General features: G+C 40.4%; 2 protein-coding genes across 4 annotated transcripts in view; one reads left to right on the top strand and one right to left on the bottom strand.

The window, feature by feature from the left end:
- LOC126874844 (MYG1 exonuclease) overlaps positions 1-1840 on the bottom strand; it is a 212020-nt gene extending 210180 nt beyond the window's left edge. The window contains exon 1 of the mRNA XM_050637357.1: positions 1828-1840. The gene's annotated coding sequence lies outside the window, so the exon portion shown is untranslated. The remainder of the gene's footprint in view (positions 1-1827) is intronic.
- Positions 1-25297, top strand: part of LOC126874834 (uncharacterized) — a 318734-nt gene that overhangs the window by 89426 nt on the left and 204011 nt on the right. For all 3 annotated transcript variants that reach the window (XM_050637322.1, XM_050637321.1, XM_050637323.1), the window contains one exon: positions 3979-4066. The gene's annotated coding sequence lies outside the window, so the exon portion shown is untranslated. The remainder of the gene's footprint in view (positions 1-3978; positions 4067-25297) is intronic.

The raw sequence follows: 25297 nt of genomic DNA on the forward strand, positions 1-25297 counted from the left end.
GTTGCCACAAATGTTCGGCTTATCAGTGTTTTAATAACAATCTCTCGTAATAACTTGGCTCTTTCAACAAATTTTCATATTCCGATTAAGAGAATAGAACAAATGACAAGGAATTTGTTCGCAAATAATCGACAGACACAAGCAGCGAAGGACAAAGACACGCAAGTATCAATTTTCTTAACTATCCAGGTTGAGCTCCGATTTACCAAACAACCTGAACAAAACAGTACATCAGCGTATCAACGAGGGTAATAATTAGAACGCGTGTACACCTCACGAGGGGAGGATTCACGTCGATTCTCTGATCACGAGTTGCTTGTATCGAAGAAAGGCTCGTTAATTGAACGCCGGGGGCAACGTCTCGCAGTTGAAAATTAGTCGAGTCTCTCGACCCATCGCTGAACTTCAATGATCCACAAAGAGACTAACTAAACCAGCCTAACGAGAGTTCAGAAAGGACCGAAAATCTGAATTTCCAGCGAGAAACACGTTAACACACCACCTTTAATTTATCATCAAACAATGTTAGAAAGATTCGAGTTCGAAGATATCAACCTAGCGCCACCTGGAACCGACATGGCCGCTGTTTGCGCTGTTCTGACCCAAATATTGAGATACGGGTTTAAAGTAGGTCCTGTAACTTTTTTTAGTCGATTTCTGCAGGCGTCTTTTCTAGATGAAAGTTTAGCAATGAAAAACAAATGTTTTGTGTACATTTTTTCATTCCATATTCTTAGATTAAAGCAACGATTAAGATATAAGAAAAAATCGCATACATATCGCAATCAAATCATTAACTTAGAAAATGATCAAACAAGTGAAACTTTTTGAATAACATACAGAAGAAAATAAGTTTTGAATATTTCGTAATTTTAAGCGACGTCCGGAAAATGAAGAAGGATATTTGGAATGTCGAAAGCGTCAAGCAGAAATATCATATCCTTCTTACATCGGAACGTTCACTTTGGTATCCACGTATCTGTGATTCGATCGTCCATTCGGTGGCGCAAACAAACTCGCCTAATTTCAAAAACGTGCACACAATTTGGCAAACGGCACGTCCAAACATCAGAGCCGGGGCTCATCAATCGATCCGCTCATCAAAACTCGCTTCCGCGCGCGTGGCTAGCGTCAGCCATTTTAATTCCAACTAATAAAATCGCCTGGAACGTGCTCAACGAAAGTTGTAACGAAATTCCATTCCGTGTTCGTGGGAACAATGTGCATCCTGAGTTTAGTCTGAACGCGACACGCAAGCTTTCATGAATTCCCGATGAACAAAATGGCGGGTGGCACGCATCGACGCACTGTAATGGCGTCTGCGAGACCTTCGACGCGCCCTTTGTTCGTGGAAAATTGTTTCTTCCTCGCGAGAGATCTCTCAAAGCGGCGTTAGAAAATAACGCCTAGAAGGGACAATCGCTCACGAAGTTCAAGATTTAGCGCGAACCAAAAGCTTTGGCCTGCCGATGACTTTGACTTTGTCATCGGAGAATAAAAAGAACGGTGTTTAAGCTTCGACAAAGTACTTTCAATTGGAATTGTCATTTTCAGATAAAACATGATTTTTGTGCATCCATGATTTTCCAAGATCTTTTATTATAGTGAAATTTCTAATATTCTTTACCACGTTGTGGTAACTGAATAAACAAATGAATGATTTACAATTGTAGTTCTAAATCTGTACCAGTATCGTTAGATTATAGGTTATGTTTAATTTGTACGAAAATGGATCGGAGAGATTGAAGTACTATTGTAATCAATTCGTTGGAAGCTATAAAGAGGAAATATTGGATTTTTAAAAACATTAAACGATGTTACAAGAACATTTAACTTCGCTCAGTGACACTTTTATGGAAACTAACATCCGACACTGGGGCCCTTCTTGCATTCAACGGTGCAATTAAGGAATAACGCTTGTAACTGGTCTTGGCTGCGCTGATTTCCGCTCGTTTCTCGCACTCTGCATGCTTGCCCGGCAACTACTGAACTTGTTCAGGGTGATTTTACCAAGGGATGAGTTGGAAAGAAGGGCAATTTCATCGCAACAGCTCCTAATGGAATAAATCGTAGATCTGCTGATTAGTAACGCGCGGAAGATTGATCGCAGCTAGTATCGATCTTTTAAGTACTTGAAACTTTGTTGAATTATATTGTACACTTTCCTTCTTAAATCAAATATCGGTGTAGAAAAATATTTGTTTAAAAAATACCAAGTCTTCTCCTATAATAATACTATTAGGGATTGTCAATATTTCTTAGAAAAACTTATTTTTACGGAATTTTATACATGCATTTTTAGTCAAATATTTGTATTGACGAATTGATCGAAGCTGACAGATTTTTGAAACATCAATGTTTCTCTTACGTATATTATCATATTAATATATTTATTATTTCATGTAAATATATTTCATGTAATAATAAGTACACAATATTAATGTATTAATAAATAATTGCACAGAAATTGAATTCGTCATCCAAAATGATAAATCCGATAAATAGCCTTGTTACAGTAACGCCGGGCCAAACACGAATTAAGGTTACTAAACCATGATCGAGCGATTTTTAAAATCACTAATAGGCAGAAACAATATCATTCGTTATCTTTTATTAGCCTTGCATTTTAATTACTTTTATCTAAACGTTCTGCATTCCAGCCTACTCGACAAAGGCGCATTTGTTCGTTGAATGATTTCGCGGTATTCCCACTACAGAGCTATAAATTATGAGTCTACACACCCTTGAAATCGTGAGCGAACTCAGTCGTCATCGAAGTTTCATGGGCGTCGTATGTCTCGCGCCTGCCTCTATGCATCCGCAACGTCTAGTGATTTTTGTTTCGCGTTCTCTAGTGTGTGTGTACGTGTACGTAGCCTCCTTAAAATAACGCGTGCTGGCTGAAACAACGAGAATGAAAGATGCATATAAATAGTAGTTGTAGTACGTATACAGTCAGCCACGAAACTTTTCGTACAACTTTTAAAAGGGTCGCTTTCATTTATATAAAACAAGCAAACAAAAGCATTGGTGAATATATGCAGAGATAAAAACATTTTTTGTGTGTAATTTATACGAAATTTATTACGATAGTTAGAGAAACTATATAAATTTAATAAAAAAATTCTACTGCAACGAAATAAAGTTATTATTAATTTTATGTTATTCTTGTGAACGTATGATAGACATCCGGGTTAATTACTCGAAATTAATTAGAAAATATCAATAATTTTAAATAGGAAAATCCTGTATTTAGTTTAAGATCCTATTCACCTCAAATCATAAATAGCCCACTGTAGGGAATTAATTTTTTGTTGCCCTGCAATGATGGTAAACTAGAATAAATACGAAGTAGAAGGTTTGTGTACACGCGAAACTAGACGAGTCGCTGCTTATCAACGAGTTTTCTTTTGATCAGTGCGAAAAAGGAATTTTTTTTCGCTTAAGTACCGCCTCGCGGGGGTGGATTGCTCTTTGAGAAACTTTCGACGGATATTGGGCTGCCGCTAAGAGAAAAGAATAAAATCAACTATGGCCCGGAATTGGCCAAAGCTGGACTTTCATAAAATCTCAAGGTTTCCATTGGAATTAGTGTTTTTATGAAAATTACTCGCGTAAGAAACTGAAACACTGACTCCACCGCAGGGTATTCCCTGAATTAGAAACGCTGGAGTTTTGCTTCTCTGGTGAGAATTTTTATTTCCCGGCCATCTATATAATTAAATTACCAATTGTCGTTTCTACCAGTTCCTTAGCCTTATTCTCGTCTTTAGTGCGCCTCACTTTTAAGTGTATTCCAAATGAGAATTACTTTGGTAAATACATTGCGGGAAGATGCATTTGAGTTTAATTTATCGCTAACCTTAATCTTAAAAAGTTCATTTTCTTTGTCGAGCGCATAATTTGCAACAACGTATTTATTGATTTCTAAAGTATAAAACGTATTTAATTAACCCAGCTCTTTTCTTCCAATTTCAGAAGAAACCAATGAACGTTGATCTCTTCGTAACACGATCCTAACCTCAAACATGTTCGCCTGGACGAGCGACTAACCATCCTGTGGAACGTAAGTACCAGAGTATATTTTCCAATAGTAATTCAAACCCAAAGGGACTCTCAGAATTTCTTTGAAATTCGACGAATCACACAGTTTAATTTCTCATGAAACATTGCCCATTGTTTCGAAAACGCAACTAAAGTTTTCGAAACGTTGCAAAACGAACGCTCCTTTTTATCGTGTCACGTGGATCATCCTATTTTCAGCGTGCCGCGAAATTTCAAAAAGTAGAGGAGAAAAATAGGAAAGAATGCGTCGTGTAATTGCTGACTCTATCGTTCGTCAGCCGCGAAATGCCGAAGCTATAATTGTTCGGTCTCGTTCTTTCTCCTGTCCTTTTTTCTTTTTTTTTTTTTGCTGCTCGCGAGTCAGGTATTACGACAAACAAAGAACCGAGGAGAAAGAAAATGTTCATGGGCGTTTTCAGTGGCACAATGGGGCGGTGCGACTTCTTGAACGACATGAAACTAGGTTAGACCAGGCAAAAGAGCGTACCTGCTTTGCAAATAAATTTTCCTGGCACTTGTTTGTATTAAATTTAAACAAGTCCCTAGATGTGCGTCTGTTTAGATGTCATTAACTTTTTCATTATTAAAGACGACTAGAGTCGGACAAATTAAGAATGCGTTTTATATTAAGGATGACTACAGGGTGTACATGCAAATGGACGACTGCAATTTCTTTGAAAATAGTTGGGGTAGGAAAAATTTTGGGAGGACGAAATTAAACGGTGATATATGTATACTTTACGCAGTTTATACATTTTTTCTTAATTTAGTTCCTGTTCCTTTTTGTCCTATTTGTAAATTGAACGAAACGTTGGGTATTTTTAGGCTACCCTATATGTATGGATAAGGCGAGTTTATAGAAACGCGAGGTCGCCGCAAATGTATTCCACGCCGCGATTTCGTTTTCGTTGGCCGTGTCTACAAAGTCGCGGCATCACGGAACGTAAATTCTGTTGCGCGATTATCTACATAATGGGCAAGCGTCGCGAGAGTACGGGAAATTTATCGTCCGACTTCCCGATGAAAATTCATATCTTTCCCACCGTTGAAATTTTCCCGGCCCTTTCAACCAAGGAACCCAGGCCTCCTTCTCGTCCTTGGTAAATTCTGAATCCTGGTTGCTGCCTTCAAACCTTATTGCCCTATGATTCTTTGTTCTCGTCTTGCGTTTCAATTCCATTGCTGTTATTCGGTTCACTTTTCATCCAATTGTGTTTTCTGTTCTGTCGTTAAAAACTGTCTTATACATATTATTCTAACCTGATATCGTTATATCGAGAAGGTTTAATAAAATCTTCTTCCGAATTTTAATATTTCAATTTTGCTTTCGTTTCGATAAAGGAAAATATTCCAAAGCGGGATCGGTACCTTTTAAATTCGCTAATCGATAAATTATCGCGAAAGAGGTGAGCATTTTGGAACGAGAACTTCATTTAAATATTTTATACCGTGCTTATGATATCGATAGTTCTTTGTGAATACACTTTGTCTGTCATTATCTAATAGGTTTTGTTATTGTGCATAGAAGAGGGTAAATAACGATAAAATTAGGTTAACCAATTATTAAACGAACCAGTTGGTGCTAAATTGTAGACCAGATTAGGTTTCCTATTAAGTTAATTATTTACTAATTACAGTACCATTGATTACCACGGGTAATCCATAATCTGAACCAACACAGCGCATACTTTCTATATCCGATTCTGCAATGACATTCTAGATGGGTCATTCGTATTGAATACACGTGAAGCAATTTAATTAATTATTATCCACGATCAAATTTTGGATCAAACGTTCAAAATGATTACTCAAATTTTTATATTCCCATCTCGCTTTCTTTGCAACAAATATTTCAATGTTTTACTAAAGAATCGTTAAACATTCGAACCAGCTTCCTACTTTGGCTCATTTTATCGTATAATTATTCTTCTTCTTCGTTCGTATAAATATTCAGCAACGTCAGTAACGTATTTTATTCAGTTGGATGACAATTATGGGGTATTTAAACAGCTTCGAAATCTGGCACCAAGAATTTTTCGAAAAACTTTATCCAGCATTCGAGACGAAGAAAACGTGCTTCGTAGAGAGACACCCTGTATAACGCATAAGGGATGTAAGCGCGCCCGCGCGCGTATGCACACAGGAAGCCCGAAGGAAATGTCTGGCAGACGCCGGGGAACGTGATATCCGAAGTCACTCACGAATTCATAGGATCCCTTTCTTCTTTGTTTTCCTCCGTGCGGCCGTGTAACTCGCACGCGACCACGCGTACCGATTCGGTAATGTTCCCAAGGATTTCCCGGCAATCTCAGCCCGCTTTCCGCCAAATCTCCCGGCAATGAGCCGCGTGATGTTTTTCTATCCTATCCAACGTCTCATCCTAACCCATTGTTCGTCTCCGTGTTTCCTGGCTGACGGTCAGGAGCTGAATTTTGGATGTTGCCTGGAGCATCGTATTTCTTTCTACCAGCAGCTATCGTTTTATCATTTACTCACGCTGGATTTTCAGCCTGGAATGGATGGGAATAAAGAGTCTTAGGATTTATCGAGGGGGAATTGGGTTTCTGTCGAGAGAAGTTAGAGGTCTCATGTGAGAGTAGGGATTAAGGAGTTAAATGAAGATTGTTATTGATTTTCGTCCACACCGTGACTACTCAGAGTTCTGTTTAGCTTATGCTTATAGAAAATATAATTAATTTTTGAAATATAGAGAGTTACAAATACTCTGCTGAATGTAAACTTAGCAATGGTAAATATATGACACTAGTTAACGCCCACATGGCGCTAGTGTCGCGTTATTGGGCAAGATGAACACGATCATTGCAGTGGTAAGATATTGGTAAAGAGAATAGTAGTAATCAATGTAGAATTTAATAGACAGTGTTACAGATTGGTTTGTCCTTATTCATCTACTAATTTTTATCCCTATCTTAGTTTTATTAAGAATTTTTCTGAGTTCATTTTGAAGTAATTGTTCTTTATTGGTTTTATATATAGATGTACGGTGATCATTTGTTGTTATTTTCATGGATAATAGATACTTTTAAAAATCCTGGAGAAAAAGGACATTTTAATCAAAAGGAAAATTACGGTGTACCCTTATTAACGAACAATTCAAGTACCCGGCGAAACCTTACCCTCGCTGGTGTTGTATTTCAAATTCAATTTTCCGATTCTCATTAATTTCGGAGCGCTTCAAACGTTCGCCAAGATTAATTTTCTTCGTCGTCGAATCGCAAAACATTTAGCATAACGCGGAAGTCTCCCGCTCGTTCTTTAAATTACTAAAACTTCGTTCTTCTTTCAATGATTGAAAACACAATTAATTGAAGCTTCGATGCAAAAGTTAGGAAAGTGAAAAATCCAAAGCTCGGACAAAAGAATGTACCAAAGTTTTTTTTTCAAGTCGCCCAACTCGAAAACACTTTTAATCCTGAATACTGAAGTACTCGCTGGTCGAATCGCTTTGGACCGCATTAACAACGGGAGCGTTACGCAGTAGCCAGAACTAACTGCCAAACTGGACTAACGTGAGTTCAACACGCAGCAAAATTTTCCGTAACATTTTATTTTCTTCGATCGGAGCAAAGAGAATGTCAATAGAGGAGAAGCTGCGTACACAGAAGGTAATCCTTGTAAATTCCTGATAACAGTCGCGTTTCCATCCGGTGGCTGGTGCAGACTAACCGGAAACGAAGAAATTGGGTAGAAGGGAAACTACTGGCTGGTTCTCGTTGCACATATACACCAGGATTTAGGTCAACAATGCGGAAGCCTCGTAGAAATCGCTCCGGGGAATAGACTAGGGTAACCGATTGAAAGTATTCTACTCGATTTGGCCGCGATTCCATGGAATCTCCTGAGCGTGGTAATGCAGCCACCTGCTTTACCACCGGTTACGTGTAACAGGATAATCGTCGACCCAGTTCGCGAATGGAACATGATTCACCGTGTGTTCTAGTCGTTGATCTTCCACTGACGATCCTAGTTCCTGAATGGAGGGTAATCGAAATCGTATGGAAGAGTTTCGATTCGCTCGAATTTCTAATGGAAGAGCGTTTCTGCCGTTGGCAAGGATCCGGGAAAAGCGAGCTGAAGCTGTATTGTAGTATGCACAATCCTAGTCATAAATATTAGAGCAGCTGCTGGTTTCGTATGGAACGTGATAATTAATTTAAAGTATCAAGGAAACGATTAATCTCTGTCAGAATCTTAGGTTCGTGCAAGGTTGTATCATCTATGGGATATTTGAAAATTCGATATTACATTTATTGAATCTAAGATACAGGTATTTCCATAGAAATATGAAAATTCATCAAGCGTTAAAGTTTCATTACCGAACTAATTTTAAAGAAAAATGAGAAAACAATTAAAATGGTCGTCTCACCGTAACGCAATTAAGTTGAACAATAAGACCAGGCTGACCATCGTCACCTGTTGTCGACATATCCGAAGGCTTTGGAGTAACCGTAAAACAGCGAAGTTCGTTTCGCTCGAAGTTTCGAAACGTTTTATCGGTCGAATTGTATAGTGTGCCGCCGTTATGATTGCTTAATTTATACTCGATAAAACGAGGCGAGGTCTCTAGATGAAAAATCGTAGCAACACGACGCAGTTCAAAGGCGTGGCGAGTTAGCGGTTTCGAACAATGTCCGTGGAAAATAAATTCAGTCGCGTTTTTTACGGTTTCTGCTTAACGTTTCCGGAGAAATAGCGGCTAAAGAGACGTTAAACCGGGATATTTTCAGCTGGTCGACGCGCAGGATTCGTTTAATTGGAATTGTGAATCGATGGTAGGGTTTTTATTTTTAGAAATTGCCGTGGAAATTGGAAAACACCGAGTAAATTTTCATCGTTAATAGCGTCAATTTGTTTTTAAATTGTGAAGGTTGATTTTTCCAGTTTAAAGTTCAATTTAGCTGGATTAAATGGCGGATATTGAGTTAGGGATTCCAGGAGTAATCGTGCAGATTATCCAATTCCATAGATTTTGCCCTATTGTTATCGAGGCACGAGTAGCGTAATTGTTACACTGATAAACACAGCGACAAATTTAGTCACTTGTTCCAGGATATACGTAAATCTAATAAAAAATATCCAAGTAAAAATATTAATACGAATATATTAAAAAAATATATGCCGACCTATTAGGAATCTAGAAATAAAATAAGATAATTAAAGATATGTATAATCTAGATCAGCGATTGTAAAGGTATTCAAACCGAAAGGACCGATTCAGGTGATAATTGAATTTTAACCAATTTCGATCAACCTGGTGTCGAAGGAATGATAAAAAAGCCAAGACTGACAGGCTGCCAGAAAGTGCGTTGACCCAGTTGGAATAAAAATACACGCGCGTGTATTTCGCTGAAACGCAGTCGCGTTTTTTATTTTTTCTTCTCTGTGACTGCCCGTTTTTCTCCGTGTCTGACTGCCACAAGTAGATAGTTATGTCGCACGGTTTGCATTTTAAAGAGCCGAGCAGATTGTCGTCACATTTTAAAGAACCGCAGGCTAACGACGCGTACATCCTCAAATAGAATCGGGTTCCTGACGAGGATTCCTTCAGGCTCTCTGAATTTTTTCTCCTGCCCACCGACCAATCTTCAGACTGTCATCGTCAGTAGTTAAGACGGCTTTCCCCTCTATCTTTTTTTAAAGAGCATCTCGAGCATCCTCTGCTTGATGGTTTCGAGACGTCTTCAACAGTAATTAACACGTTCCTTTGGTACATTCTTTTGGGCAGGCCGTTATTTAGAGTCTGATATTCTGTCGTCGTGTCTGCAACAGGTTTCTGAGAAACTAGTTGGTAGTTTCGTGTCTTTCGGGTTGGAAATCTGATATTTGGTTCGAAGTTTTGAGACTGTAAAAAAAAGTAGAAAGTAGATGGAATTTTTAATTGTTTTAGCTGTTCGAATGCAAAATTGAAGGGAGTTGTTATGGATCTGTTGATAAAATTAGGTTGCATAGGTAAGCCAATTTCTTTTCGTTTAAAAAACAAAATATAGAATAACAACGTACAAACGTAGAATAGAATAAAAATAAAATGTGTAACATAATGTTTATAAAGGAACAGTTCGAAGGATTGTGCGGACAGATAACCGAAAGGGAAGAAAAATGATCGTGCCGATGCGTTTTCGTAAAATTACAGCGAATGTAGAGCGGCGAAAGGCAACCGAAGGCTAAATCATTTCAGAAACAAAGTTATCCCGCGGTTCATTCCGACGGGAGCTTACACGAATACCTCAGATATTAGTTCGTAACAAAATTCCCGTGCTGCCAACTTTTCCAATAAAAACTTCGGACATCATCAAAATTAACCTCCCCAAACAGATTCCACTTATTCAATATCCTGACGAATTTCAAAAGCCCGATACTTGCGCACGGAATTCTTTTCCCCTGCAGTTTCGCTCAACTTCCTGTACACCTTATCAGCGGCTTAATTCTATCGTGCAATTGTTTCGCCATCTTTAGAAAATCTCTAAAGATGTCTTAAGTATTACTCTCAGAGGGAAACGTTTGAGAAACGATGAAAACGACGAAAACTGATTGTAACCGATTGGTGAAATAATTCGAAAGTTAATCTTTTAATGAATGGAATATTATGCTACTACGTAACTGATGTTCTCGATATCTTTGAGTGTTCAAAAGAACGACAAAAGTTATATATAATCTGAAAGTCAAATGGCAAGACGAATGAAACTAGTAGAATTGATTCGCAACATATTAAATTTTAAAAGTGCATTTCTACAAAAGACAGGAGATGTAACTTATCGAATTCTTTATCCGTGGTTTTCAATTACTATATTCCTTTCGAAGTATCTGTGAAATAACTGAAAGTGACACGTGGGTCGTCGAATACCCCATTGTTCCAACTAATAAGAGGAAGAGCCTCCTAGTCGAATTCTTAGGCCGTGCGCGGTAGTAGCGTCGCGAGACGGCGCTGGCGAACAATGGACAGGTATGACAGCGGCGGACAAGTGTCCTGGGAATACCTATTGTTTTTTCCAGGCTGCTACAACCGCCGGCAGCGTTAATGTCCCCGGTAATGGTCGGAGAAAGGGGCTAGGTAATGCGAGCTGCAGTCGTCTCCGCGTCGTCCTCGTCGTGTACGTGCAGCAGCAGCTGGAATTGCCGGCTGCTTTTTGAATTTCACCCTTCCTCGAGCTTCTGTCAGGCTAATTTCGGAGACCTGACTTTGGAACGAGCCGGACGACTCGTTTTCCAGTCGCTGCACTCAGAACGAGATACGGGGTTCTTGCTGGTTTTTGATGAACCGAGGTTAGGTCAGTATTCAGCGGTGAACGGCCTGATTGATTCGGCTAGAGACGAGTTCCGGGGAGAGAGGCTGGAGGATGCCATTGTCTTTTCAGGGCGATGTTAATCTTTGACTCGTGCGATGAAATGGAGAACCAACGAATACTACGATAAGAAAATAGTAATGCAAATTCGAGGTTACGTAGATTAATAGCAATTAATCAGATAGCTGATGCCAGCGCTGTCTGGTGACTATCGTCCGCAGCCTAAAAATTGGATAAGGCTGTTCCTCTTGTTAGCACAAACAAATGCGAGGTATTCGACGACTTAGGGAGGCAAAACGTGCCTTTTAAGCGGAGCAAATAAAGGAATCCACCAAAATCGAATCTCCTCACGTTTTTTTCTTCGGTCTCCTTCCTTCTTCTGTGTCTTATTTCACTCTACGCGTGTTTGCCACCTTTGTCGAGGGGTGAATCCATTATGGCTGGCTTGTTCTCCGTTGGGGATACGCCGAGCGAGATTTTCTTTGAGCTGCTTCGATTCCTCGCTTTGAAGTAGGAGTGGGTCGTAGGAAGCGTGAGAGTTGGAGACGAGGACAAAGTGTTATGGCTGAGGAATGATTGACCAGTTGGTCTGACTGTGTTGCTGGCTCTGTGGAAGGTAATACCTGGCGATGTAGATAAAATGGAGTCGCAAGGAAAGTGCTACGAGCAACAAAATTTTGGTGTTGGATAGACGAGTCTAGAACGCAGTTTACAATATAGCAGTTCCGGAAACTATTGATTTGAGAAAGTTGCGCTTACTTTATTTTTATTCTTCCAAGATAGTATTCGCGTACCATTTTTCCATTGGGCAAAAGTCAAATAGTCGATGAAAAATTTGTTATTCTCATAGAGTTCATGCCAGGACAGCTATCGAGTTACTTGGAGGAACATTCTGTTGCTATCCAGAGTTCATCGAGAGGAAAGCTAAAGTTCCGACAAAAATTGTAGTTTTAGGAGCGAAGTTGGAACGTTCGATGAGAAATCGTCTTTCCAAGATAAACACAGGCGCTCGTTAAATCGAGCACGCGGTTGGTTATGTCCGAGTTCATTGTTTTCTTTCTTTTCGGGCCTGCTGGACCGCGTTCGATTAATCTATTTGTCAGAGCCAACTTTGATGGCTGCCCAAGTTTCAAGACCGAAAGTCTCTTTTTCTGTCGGGGTTATGGTCCTTTTACAGCACGTTATATTTATAGAAGCGTTCAGGTTTTCATTTTCAAACTTGTATTTTATTCTTAATATGTAAATATAGAATTCTTAATCGTTCGTAAAATTGACTGGAATTAGTTCCTAGAACCAGTTCCAGGTATTCGTATCAGGAATATCGATCCGTAAGGTAACTTAATGCTTTTCAACACCATTGATCACCTCCTTAATTAACGTTCCATTATTCGAACACACGTTGAGTAGTTATCGTGTTACATAATTAGATCGTCGACGCCGTAATTAGATATGCCTCGTGTACCAACTGAATACAGCTGAATAATAAATTTTCGCACGCCATTCGAGTAAATTTTAAAAATAGATTCATCGCAATTCCTTAGCTTTACGAATCGGAGATTGATCCATTAATACTTTTCATTTATCTAAGTTCGTCGAGGGACGAACGATTCGTACGATAAAAATTCACCAATTTTTCTCTCAATTTGTATCTCAATTTGTAATTTCAGAGTTATAGAACATCGTCGACGATAAATTATAACGTCGTTAATATAAATATTAGCCCTTTACCAAAATGTTGATTAAATTCCTTCAAATTCCCCTCCGATCTGTAGCCATTAACACTTGTCACAGCGAATCGCAAATATTTCTCTAAAAACCTGCTGTATAATCTCAACCAATTTTCTCGCGTATCTTGTAACCTTGTCCTCGAGATTTCACAACTCTACGAAGCACAATGTTTATTCCCTGGAGAGTTATCGTTGTCGAACATGTTTTAACCGACAGAAACACGAGTAACTTGTACATCGCTGGCAGTTCTGATAAAGCGTAATCATGCACGCGAATGCCAGTCGCCTGTAAATTAGCGTGCGAGTGGATGTACGCGCTCGCAACTGGAATTCTTCCGTATAATTCCCCCTTTCCCTACCAAATAACACCGATAACGGATTAAGCGTGCCGGTTCTCTGCTATTAAATTACGCCGGTATCGCGTTAATTCCATTTTAATTTTTGTATCATTGCTGTTCATTGAGTCGCGTCACGAACCAGTTCGCCATCGCGATTTATTCCGGGAAACGTCGCCTCGTCGTAGTCATGTAATCGTGCCAGCATTAATTATCTCAGAGATATGGCTTTCGTCGAAGGGAATTAATAATTCAAAGTGGTAATCGATTTTTCAAGAATCTTTTCCTTCGTTTCGTTCCGAGATCTCGAATTTTTGGCCAAACTGTCATTTCATAAGAATATCGATTTCTTTCGTGTTGGTTAAAATAACCGAAGGTAGTAACAGTATTTATATAGCAGAGGCATTTTTCAATCTTTTAATAGTATAATCAAATTGTGAAAAATCCAAAATGAAGAATTCGAAGAATAAGCAATTTTTGTTATTATCTGTGCGCTTCTGCAAAGTATACAGAAAATTTGTACGAAGAATGCCATAGTATAACAAAGACTTCTAGAAATCTGAATAATCTGTACTCGGATAGATCGGAACCTAATCTAAAAATTCCCGTTTCAAAGCTACAGTACGACTAAATTAACCTGCAAAATGACGACTATGCCATTGAAACTCGTAAGCATATAGCAAACATCGTCCAATTAAACGATATGCCCCCTGACACGCTAGAAACGTAGAGACTCCGATGTTGAAAATCGAGCGTCGAAATTCCCCTCGCCATCCCCGAGCTCCGCCATGCTAATTATTAACATTACAACAACTCGACAACGTCGTTCGATCCCATTCAACACCGCCACGGCTATTATCTCGATCAACTGAACCGTATAATTGCCGCCTAATGATCTCCTCCGAATTATTGACTATAACTTGCTGTTAAGTAACAGCATGTCGTGAACTGCTTTAATAACGTTACGACGAATGAATAGACACTGGTCCAGTCCATACTTGTTTCGGTGTTTACCATACGCTCTCTTGCAACGCCAATTATCCACGCCGATTCTGTGAAATTAGTGCTTTGATCGCTTCTGTGGCTCCTCGATCAGAATTGCAGGAAATTGTCCAAGCAAATATTTATTCAAACAATATCGAAGTATAAAAATTCCCAATTATGCAGTTTACTAAGTTTTCCCAGTTTTCGCTATTTGGCCTTCGTAGATTTGGCTCGGGTGTCGGTAAATTTATTTAAAAGTGTTTGAACGATCGAAAATCCAGAAAATTGTTGACCCTCGAAAGAGCCAAATATTATGTTTTTCACAAATTTTAAGAAGATGCTGAATCTCTCTCAAATTTCGCTACGAGCTCCCTGAACAGTCTATTATTTGTTATTTTCGTTGAAACGAAGAGCGCTCGACTCTGTTCTCAACGGAGGTAGAAAATATTCTTCCAATATGGCTGCGATATTCTGCGTAGAGGAACGTGGAGATCTCCACTGGGAAGATAATCGCGGCCTATTAACGATACAACGAGATTTCAACCGCGTTATTCTTCCGCCTTCGTTCCAGTTATCCCACTATTGGCATCGGCTAATGCGGCGGTTCGGTTTCATTTCGCGGCGGCTAATCTGCTGCTACTGCCAGCCAGATTCATCGATTAATTCGCAACCAGTGGTCTGGGGAGATTGCGTGTTCCTCGTTGATTTTATTCAATGGTAACTTAATAAGAGAGCAGATTATGAGTCTTGTCGGTGGGATGATCGTTTCATGTTTTAGTTGATGGTGAATCTGTTCTCGTCAGCCAACTCAATTCATTCGCTGTTATTCGCGCGTGTGTCGTATGGTTATACACAATCTGTATACGTTACGATCGAATTTAGACTCTGCAATTTTTCTCCGACAAACGATTTACCTCGTTATACGATGAATCGTCTCCCTGACTAATTGATGGAAACTTAAACATTTCCAATTGCCAGAATTCTCTTCTATAGATATTTATTCTATTAGGAATACTTAAAAAATTCCTAATAGATCGGAGAATCTACTTGCATCTAATTAGAGTCTAATCAGATCAAACCGACCCCCTATTTCCGAACAACGTTGTTCGGATAAACGCGAATCGCTAACAAGAAAATCACACAGCGTTTATCAACCACCCAATTCATCATTGACAAATGAAACAATTGCGAAGTGAATGACGTCAATCGAAACGGTGAGAGCACGCACAATAAGTATCGTTTCCAATGGTAGCCTCCGATAGACGGTGTTCAGAGGACAAGGTAACCGAGCAGCGGATCGACAGGGCTTAATTAGTGAATTAATTAAACGCCAATGAAACAGCGGAGCAATATCTTTCCACCGGTCAGTCGGGTGTCCTGAAAGCCGCATAATGCTCGCGTCCCTGTCTGTCGGTGACGTGGCAAACTGGAGCACGAATAATCGGCGGCAATTAAATGGTAGAGCGGCTTCCGATCAATTTTCCGGGCCACGAGCCTGCGGGGGGAGAGTAGCGTGTGCCTGAGATAGCGATTCGCGATCAAACCCGTCACCAGGTACGTCGTGTGCTGATCCACGTTGCTCTCAGGTGGCCACTAATTGGCACCTGTTTCGAACTGTACAGTTCGCGAGAATCATAGGAAATTGCGTACGATAGTTGGTGGAAGTACTCGAACATTTACCGCGTGAAACTTTTATAAATACCACGCGCGTATTTTACGAAACACATTGGAATTTCGTTAGAACTGCGACGAGGCACCACTGTTCTGATTATGCTGACAAAAGTTGCAACCAATCCGAGAACGTACAACAAATTACGAACGCTCGTGGCTTAGTTATTACACGTAGATAGAAACGAGGTTATTTTATCGTAACGTTGAACACGAATTTGTCGAGTTCTCGAAAATATAGACGATAATAATCGAACGAAGACCCGCTTTTTCGCACAATGTGCTAAATGTGTCATAGTCTATTATTTGAGACCTACCTTTTCAAGTTTTATACATGGATATCGATAATTCCAGCCCTTCGAATATTCTAGATACCTACGACCCTAGCTTCTGCTATATCGAGAACGGAAATCAACGATTCCAAACTGTAAAATAGCAAAAATAACACTCAACACGTATGAAGACTACATCACTCGAAGGATCCAATTCCAGCAATCGTCTACCTGCCTATACTCGCCATTCCATATATCCAATCCCCGGCAAAATGACTGGTCTCCAAAGACTTTGGCGGTAACGTTCAGCTCACGTTTCAACCTCCATACCGCTATCAGTCGCGTATTTCTCGCGTAACGTGTAAGCGTGGCGATAAAATTCGAAAATCGCGCAAATATATCGATCGCCCTACTTTTCGATGGAACAACGACAAACGGGTTTCTCGTCCATGTTTTCTCGCGTCGGTGTGGCGTCAGGTCGATTGATGGGATCGCAGCTGTCGCGTGACACTCGCTTCTACACGATCAGACGCCGACAAACATACGCACACATACTCGCGTGTCTCTTTTCTCGGCTAGATTTATCGTGGTTTAAGGGGCGGTCGATTCAATTACGCTTGCGAACAGTGCCCCTGCATTTCGTCTTGCAGCGCGAAGACAAAGATTTAAGCCGGCAACGTGGCCAACGTTCGGACGGTTTAATGGCGTTACCGGGGAATTACAAGATAAACAGAGATTATCTGTTCTCGCGGGCGCCTGGCGTCTTCTTCCCGCCGTGCACGTGCTAACTATCGGTTGCGCTGGTAACGGCGCGACCAGAATAGGTGGCGCCACGTCCGAAGGAAATTTAGCGTTATCGTAGAGTGGACGCGAACGGAGTTGGATTTAATGGCGGGTTTCGTTTGTCTCTTCAAGCGTTTCGGAGAAATTGAATTTAGATGAATGTGAGAGTGGATGCTAAAAGGGACGATTGTCGACAGTTTGTTGCTTTATAGAAGAGTAGAATCTGATACATAAACCAACTGGACAGCAATGTTGTACAGTTAATGTACAGTTAGCGTGATATTAGAATTCAAGATTAGATTTTTTATTCGAGTCTTTTGAGCTCCTTTAATTATTGTTGACATCTGTTTGTTGCTTCACGGAGGAGTAGGATGCTATATAGTACTTAATACGTGTAATCTGGAAGTTTTAAATTGGATTTCTTGCAGGAGGGTTTTGGCGTTCTTTTAATTACGAATGTCAAGAGGAATGTTTTTGTACGAAGGTTGTAATAAGAGGTATCATATTCATAAAGAAAAGATTAATTAAGAGAGGGCGTCTCTTTTATACCAAAGTGTAAGTTTTTCGTAACAGTGTCCAGGGGAGAACTAAAAGAACTAGGTGACACCACTTGTTAATTTTTTCTTAGTCCCGTGCAATTTTGTTGGGTTGTTCCGAGATTCAGTTCTACGGAATTGCAATGCGTAGAATTTTACTTTTAAAATCATTCGATTCTTTTTAATTCTTTCGCTCTAAAAATGAAATTATCTTTGGAATTTATCGGAATGCAGCAAAATGAAAGGGTTGCTGGAATTGAAACATCGTAAAAATCGCAACAAATTTGTACGTAAGACTCCGGCGATAATTTCTACCATTTTATCGAAAAGCCATTTCAAGAAATACTCTTCCATGAACCTACGTTGATATTACGAAAGATTCTTACGTAACACGATATAGGAAAACGGCGCTAAGAACAAGGTAGAGAAAACAAGGAAACACGATTATTAAAGAACTAGCTTTTCGTTTGAACACCGTCAGAATAAAACTTGTTATTCTCCATCGCGCTGCCCTGTTTAAAAATCCCACACTCGGCGATCATTCGAGCCATTTAATGACATCAAAGGGTTCCATTAATCGTTGTTCCCGCGGTGCTTTCATAGACGACTGACTGGCTTTTATTTCTGCTCGTTCCGCGTTTCAATTTATCGTTGACACAAATGCGACCGTGATATTCATTATGGCGAAATTGTCTTAACGATAATCTGTCGACGCTGGAGGAGCGCGGCTTCAATTTCTCGTCTACTTCCGGTTCCTCGTTTCTCCCGTTTCCCTCCTCTGCTAATATAGCTGCGCGCTGCACACCCTCTCGCAGTAGCGGATTTTTTAAATACTGGAACGATGGTCCGTTTCACGCCTTCTTCGTTCATTAAAGTCGATGGCGTGATATCCAACCAGGATCAATGCGATCGCGGGGAAACGTTTTCACGCACGAGTGCTCCTCTTTTAAGGGCACTTGGAATTCTTTTTCTGGTTTCCTTCTCCCTCCCTCTCTCTCTCTCTCTCCCTCTCTCTCTCTCGCTCTGCCCCTTTTTTCTTTTAATTCTGAAACTATTTTTCTCCATGGGTACGTGAGCACTGCAGGTTTAGAATATTCTATGGCCTGAAACGTGGAAATGGAGAAGCAAAGGTTTTTTTCCCAGTATTCGGGAATTTGATTTTAAATAAAAGAAGATGGCACGTTCCCAGCGGAATTTGGAAAAAAATATTTGACGCAGTTTTTACGGATATGTTTTATTCTGCGGAGTACGAAGTTATTTGCTGGCGATATTGGCAAAGGTTAAAATTCTCTCTCAATCTCTCTCTCTCTCTCTCTCTTTTAACTGTTTTTTGATAAAAATAGATCTCTGTTTGATCTATTTGAAATTGCAACGATTTAATTTTCTTGAAATGTTTGTGAAATTGTTTGTTATGGATTTGTAATACAACCGTTTAATACTACATGTGAAAGAGAAATCTGTTTTTAATCCTTTTAGTATGACTTGAATGCAATTTTCCTAAAAATACCTAAAACTCTATAGATTTAGGAAGAATGAGAATTGTCTGGATATAATTTTCCTGAAATACCCTTAAAGAAACATTCTAAAAATTATAATCTTTGTAAATGAAATCTTGTATCCCAACGAGTTAGCCTAATCCATCGATCGAAGATCGATCGGTCTGACATAAAAAGCGTTGTGTAACGATAGATCGTTGATGGCCCATAGAAATTTACCTCGCAAAGTTGTCGAAGAAGATCCCTTGTTCCCCCTTGAGCCATACGCCGAGAAGTTGAGGAACGTTTTAAAAAAGTTGCCTGAAAACTAAAAGGATCGGCACCCGAGGTTTACCTCGCAAGATAAACTTCCTGCCTTTTAAGTTTCATCTCGACGATCCTTTTTCTCCCTTGGTGATAACAGCGAGCAGACTGCAGGGACGAATCAATCGATAAACAACGTTAATCGCATTATAATCAAAATATTTCCCAGGGCATAATCAGCGATACGTATTCACGGTGCGTTGCTAGCCCCCATGAATTATGCAGAAGCCAGCTCGTGGTATAATTTTTATTAACGACGCTACTTCTAATCCCGTGGCTCGTGTCGTGTGCAGTAACTTCAACCAATCAGAGTAAAAGAACCCGTGTTTTCTTCGTGGCTCGAATATTGATTGTTATACGTCCTCGTTATTTTCTGCTGTTCCTACGTTTATTTATTCCTCTTTAGTTGCCTCTCCTGATCCTACGTTTTCAAGCGTATACAAATTCAAAATTCCAATTGCAACTTTAATTAATACGGACTTTAAGCGACGGTGGTTTTAGACGGCGAATGAATTTTTCAAAATCTTAAATTTCAATAAAAGATCAAATATCCTTTCCATTCGTTTATTCATATTCGATTCTACGAGATATTTGTTTGAAAGCACCTGAAAAAAATAGTATAAATTCGCAGTAGATATCGATATCCCGAAACTCGTACCATCGCCGTGGTACCGCAATTTTTCTTTAACCAAAAGGACACGGCGCAGCTTCGAGAACCAGCCTTTACATCCCGCAGAACCCTGTATCCTCTTCTTCGTAGTTGCTTCTCCGTGTCTCACCATGCTCCGCTACTTTCCCTTTCTCCTTACAGTCGCGTCTTCCACCCCCAATTTATCTCTTCCTCTTCTATGTAGCGGCAGCGTGGCTCCGACAGCCGACAGCCACAACGTGCGTCGCCGAGCAAACTGTTCATCAACCCCTGACCCTTCCCCTCCGCACGTCCCTGTCGCCTGGAAACTGCCTCGCCACTCTTCCCAACAACTCGCCCATCCACCCACGCCCGCGACGCTCAGCCACGGACAGGGTATCAGTGCAACTGCATTCAACTTTCTCCCTTTCCATTCGCTTTCGAGTTCGAGTTGCCCCGCGGTTTGCGCTTCCTCTCTTACTTCATAGAGAACACACGCGTCGCTTTTAGGTTCTCGGAATTTTTAAGGCTCGTGGTCCACGCTTCTTTTTTTATTCCGTGGAAAATAACACGCGTGACTTTCAGGTTTGCGGAATTTTTTCGGCTCACGGTTCACGCTTTCTTTTTCATTTCACAGAGTACAATGCGCGCGAGTTTCCGAGATTTTCAGAATTTTCCCGGCTCATGGTCGACGCTTTCTTTTTTACTCTATGGAAAATAACACGCCTGACTTTTAAGCTTTTCGCAATTTTGTTCCGCTCGCGGTTGACGATTTCTATTTTATTTCACCGAGTACAATGCGCGCGACTTTTTGACATCTTGGGCAGTTTTTAGGCCCACGGGTGACCCTTCCTCTCTCACTTCGCGGAGGATTACAAACGCGTGAGTTTAGATTTCTAGGATCTTCGAGATTCGCGCTTGACGAACCATACGATCGATTTTTTACCGAAAGATTATATCATGACTAGAAACAGATAATAATCGATACTTGTTGCTCTACCGTGGGAAGGTTCTTTTATCGAGACACCGTTGTCTGTCTGTTAGTTCGGATTATTAACTGAGCTTTTGTCATAACGGGGATATCGTTGAGAGAAGGAGACAGCTAGAAACATTTTTTTCGATGACTATGACGATTGTTAAATTAATTATAGCGTAGTGGAACAGCGGCAATCTGTTTGGTGCCGCAAGCACGATGCCTCGCATGTTTCATGATGCGCCAGGCATGATAATTGAACGGCATAGCTGAGCTCTGGCTCGTGTTAACCCTTTCCACCCTCTCATAAATTCGACGCTCCATTCTGACAATCTGGATTTTCACGTGAAAAGTTCCTCCATACTCGCGAATTTATTTTACAAAATTAGACTAACGGATAGCCGTTTGTGATACAGTTGGAACATTTTCACGGAGATTAAAAGTTGCGCGAGTAACTGGGAAATTTTGTGAATTCTTTCGTCACTTCCGCAAAAAGTTCTCGCAAGTCGTTAAATGTCGATGTAAATGCTGGGCTCCGTTCGATGGATACGAAGAGCAATGAAACTTTATCGCTACTATTTCCGTATCCAACATCGGCGATCATAAATGTGATTTTACTGCGGCAAATTGCTGAAGAAATTAGAAAAAATCGGTTGGTTTAGGATGTCAGGCGTATACGCGTGCATAATTTCGAACGTTTGGGGACGGAAACGTCATTTGACGTTAATACACCGTCCCTGCGACATGGCATCGGTTGTTGACGAAATTACGCGCAGATGGAGCTGGATTCAGGGACACCCGTCAGCAACGATTTCGATTAGGTGAAACCTCTTGCTTTAATGCTACGTCACTGAAGTTTCTATATAGATGTTAGTAGAGTTGGTTTTAAAATATGTCGGTAAAAAAAGGAAAGAATAGAAATTTGTTAATTCTACTTTTCTCGTTTAATTTTCTTGCTAAATAGATACGTACATGTAAATCTTCGATCGTGCAAAATAATTTTGCGATAATTAATTAAAAGTAACGACGTCCTTCTCGATCAATCACGCACTACCTGCGTCCTAATCAAGGATCTACACACATCATCGATACCGTAGAACCTCTGGACAAGACAATATCTCACAAATATGCGCGGAAAAGCGAAATGAATGTCTCGTAAAAATAGCAAAAAAAAAAAAAAAAGAAAAAGAAAAAAAAGAAAAATAAAGGAAGAATAATCGACAGACCAGAGTTTTATGGGTCGTATTAAAATAAGACCCGGTGTCTAGAACGGGTTAGAGGATTCCATTGAGCAGTAAAATACGGAAACAGAGGGAGAGGTTAAACCGTGTGACCTGCCGAGGAAAAATACTCGACTAGGTGGAAAAGATGAATATTCCGGGTTCGACACTCGAGGCAATTTATCGTTGCCTGTCGAGACAGCATTATTCGTGTTCCAGTGAACGCGCGAACTCTCCCGGCGACGATGCGTCTTCTGCGGAGTGGAAATTCGAAATCATGAAGCCAGGCCAACGTTGCCAACGTGTTTCGGTCAATAATGCTAATCTTGCATCCGTTGCGACCGTTCGGCCGACGAGAAAATCCTTTAAAACTGCACCGATAACGTGATCGATAATAGCTTTCAGTCGTCTCATAGCCGAATATTACACGGCTGTCGCGATTAATATACATTTAACGTTCATTAACATGCATGTAGGCTCTCTGTGGTATCCATGCTATATATAAGAGAGATTAAAAATGGTGATCGATACATTTTGGCCTGTAATGCATTATTTCGGTTTAAGGGATTGGCCGCTGAGTTAACGGTTCATTTTGCGGATTTTGATTGAGAGAAAAAGGGGATTAGTCGTCCATGAAATTCTTCGCATATCGTAGAAAAATGCTATTTTAAGGATACGACTAGCTTGTAAAGATTCAAGGCCGCAGAAATAGCAGAAGCTTTACGATAAAATTCTCAGACCAATTGTTCGAACAGAATGAAATAAAGTAAACTCGAAGACATCCAGCCCCACCGAAAGACATCAAGATCCTTCAACCAAGGAGAAACGTGAATAAAATAAAACGAAACCAAGATCCTCGACTATTCCTTAGTATAACATGAAACCAACTGCTGAAAGACATCCAACTCCCGAAAGACGCTAAAATCTTCATGACGAAATCCTCTAACCAAGGAGCAACATCAATAAAATAAGACAAAACGAAGATCCTCGACTATACCTTTGCACGAAAACGAAACAGGGTCAACTCCGTAAAGTCCAAGCCCCGGAAAAAGCGAGACCTTCGTCAGGAAATTAGCGAACCAGACAGCTTCGACAAATAAATATTCCCGTGAAAATTCACAGTCGCTCCGCGTGACGGCAACGAGTGCTAACGTCGTTCGTGCATCAATTAAGTTATCGTTCTCCCGGGGTGGTAAGTAATATTGGCGTGACCGGGGCTGGCTGGATTCTACCCCAGTCCCCTGGAACGTCATCCCCCTTTTCTACGCCAGGACGCCACTAGCGCTATTAAGACGCGGTGCTCTGCCACCTCTAACATCCTCACACCCTTTGCCAACCCCTTTCTGCTTCTTCTCGCCGAGGCATCCAAACCGACGACGTGGCCCCCCACCTGCCCCTCGTTTTCCCGATCGATCTTCATCCAACCGGCTGCTCTACGAGTCGACAAGCTGCCGGTACTCACGCTTCGACACCTCCAACTTCCTCGAGCTTGAACAGGGTGTCTCCACTCGAATCGGCGCTATTGAATTTTCATACGACTCCTCCAGCGACGTTTTTTCGCCGAGTCAACGCGAGGCGACGTCGCCCACCCGATATTCCATATCTTCGGTGGCGGTGAAGCGCTTCAAACGATTGTTTAGCTAGGCTGAACTAGGTGAATCGATGATTAAGAGATGTCGGAAGATGGTTGAATATTGTTTTGCAATATTTCTGGAAGATTGGGTTAGGTGCTCGAGGCTGCTCCGGGGTTAATGGGTGGAATTGGTGATTTAACGAGGCTTCTGAGGGATAGAGTATGGTTCTTCTTTAAATTTCTTGGAGGTTTGTTAAGCGATGGAACATTCTTCGGATGGACAGTAATTTCTGTTTGTAATAAAAGTTAGATGTTACTCACGGATGTTATTGAAGTTTGGTGTTGTACGTAGGAAGAGAGATCTAAGTTTGGTCCAAGTTAGGCCTAGTTTCCAACGATAGAAATATTTTCCAAAGTTTCAGGTGGGCCATCTAACTATAATATACGTGGATTATCTATAATCTACAATGTCCCTTGGGGAAGGTGGCTACATGATCGATGGCACGGTACCTAAAATGTCCCGTAACGTACAAGTTTCGTCAGTGTTTGCTTATCGAGTGACCTATAGCTTCCACTATGCAAAACTGACCCAAAGCGTGCAATTGGGTCACGTTGTGGATTTACAACACATCAATCTCTCTCGAATATCTCCTGAAATCTCGTATAAGCATGAAAAATACCAGAAATTGATATTCACGAAGTAATTTACGACAAATTGAGCGAAAAAATTCTTCGTTTCGTTTCTGTCGTTACGTTCAACGTTTGGTCCTTTAGGGAAAATTTAGGATTATAATTTGGAAACCCTTCGAACAGTTCGAGATTAATTCTAGAAATATGAATGACAATTTTCCTCGCATTATATTGTATTTTATAATCTTTCCGAGGAAACAGGATTCCGAGATGATCTTTTAAATCGTTGAACTTTGCCAAGGACACGGCGATTTCAAACTTCTGATCATTAGCGTATAACTAACTGTACGTTATATGTGGCAAACGATAGATTCGGTGCATAAGTTGTAAAAACTACAGACTACGCGAGAAAGATTACCAATTTATATTCTTCCTATAGCCGGAACAAAAACCAGATTGGCCCGGTCGAATTTTCACGATCCAAAGGGGAATGGAATTTTGAATAGAAGAATAAATGAGATTGCCAATAATTCGATTCCACGTACCGCTGCGTGAACTACTACTACTACTACTAAAACCAAGTGAAAAATAAACCAAACTCGTACCACCATAACCTAAAAATGTCTTCAACTAGACACCAACGTAAAATTCGAATAAACATCACTCTAGAACCAAGTCGAAAATAAATCGAAATTCTTCCACTCCATACTCTACGTCTTCATCCCTTACTCCATCAGACTACTCTGCCCTCGTACTCTAGCGTTTCGAAACGAGTTAAAGACCGACCATTCGCCGTCCATAAA

This window comes from Bombus huntii, chromosome 16, assembly GCF_024542735.1.
Source record: "Bombus huntii isolate Logan2020A chromosome 16, iyBomHunt1.1, whole genome shotgun sequence".
Lineage (NCBI taxonomy): Eukaryota > Metazoa > Arthropoda > Insecta > Hymenoptera > Apidae > Bombus > Bombus huntii.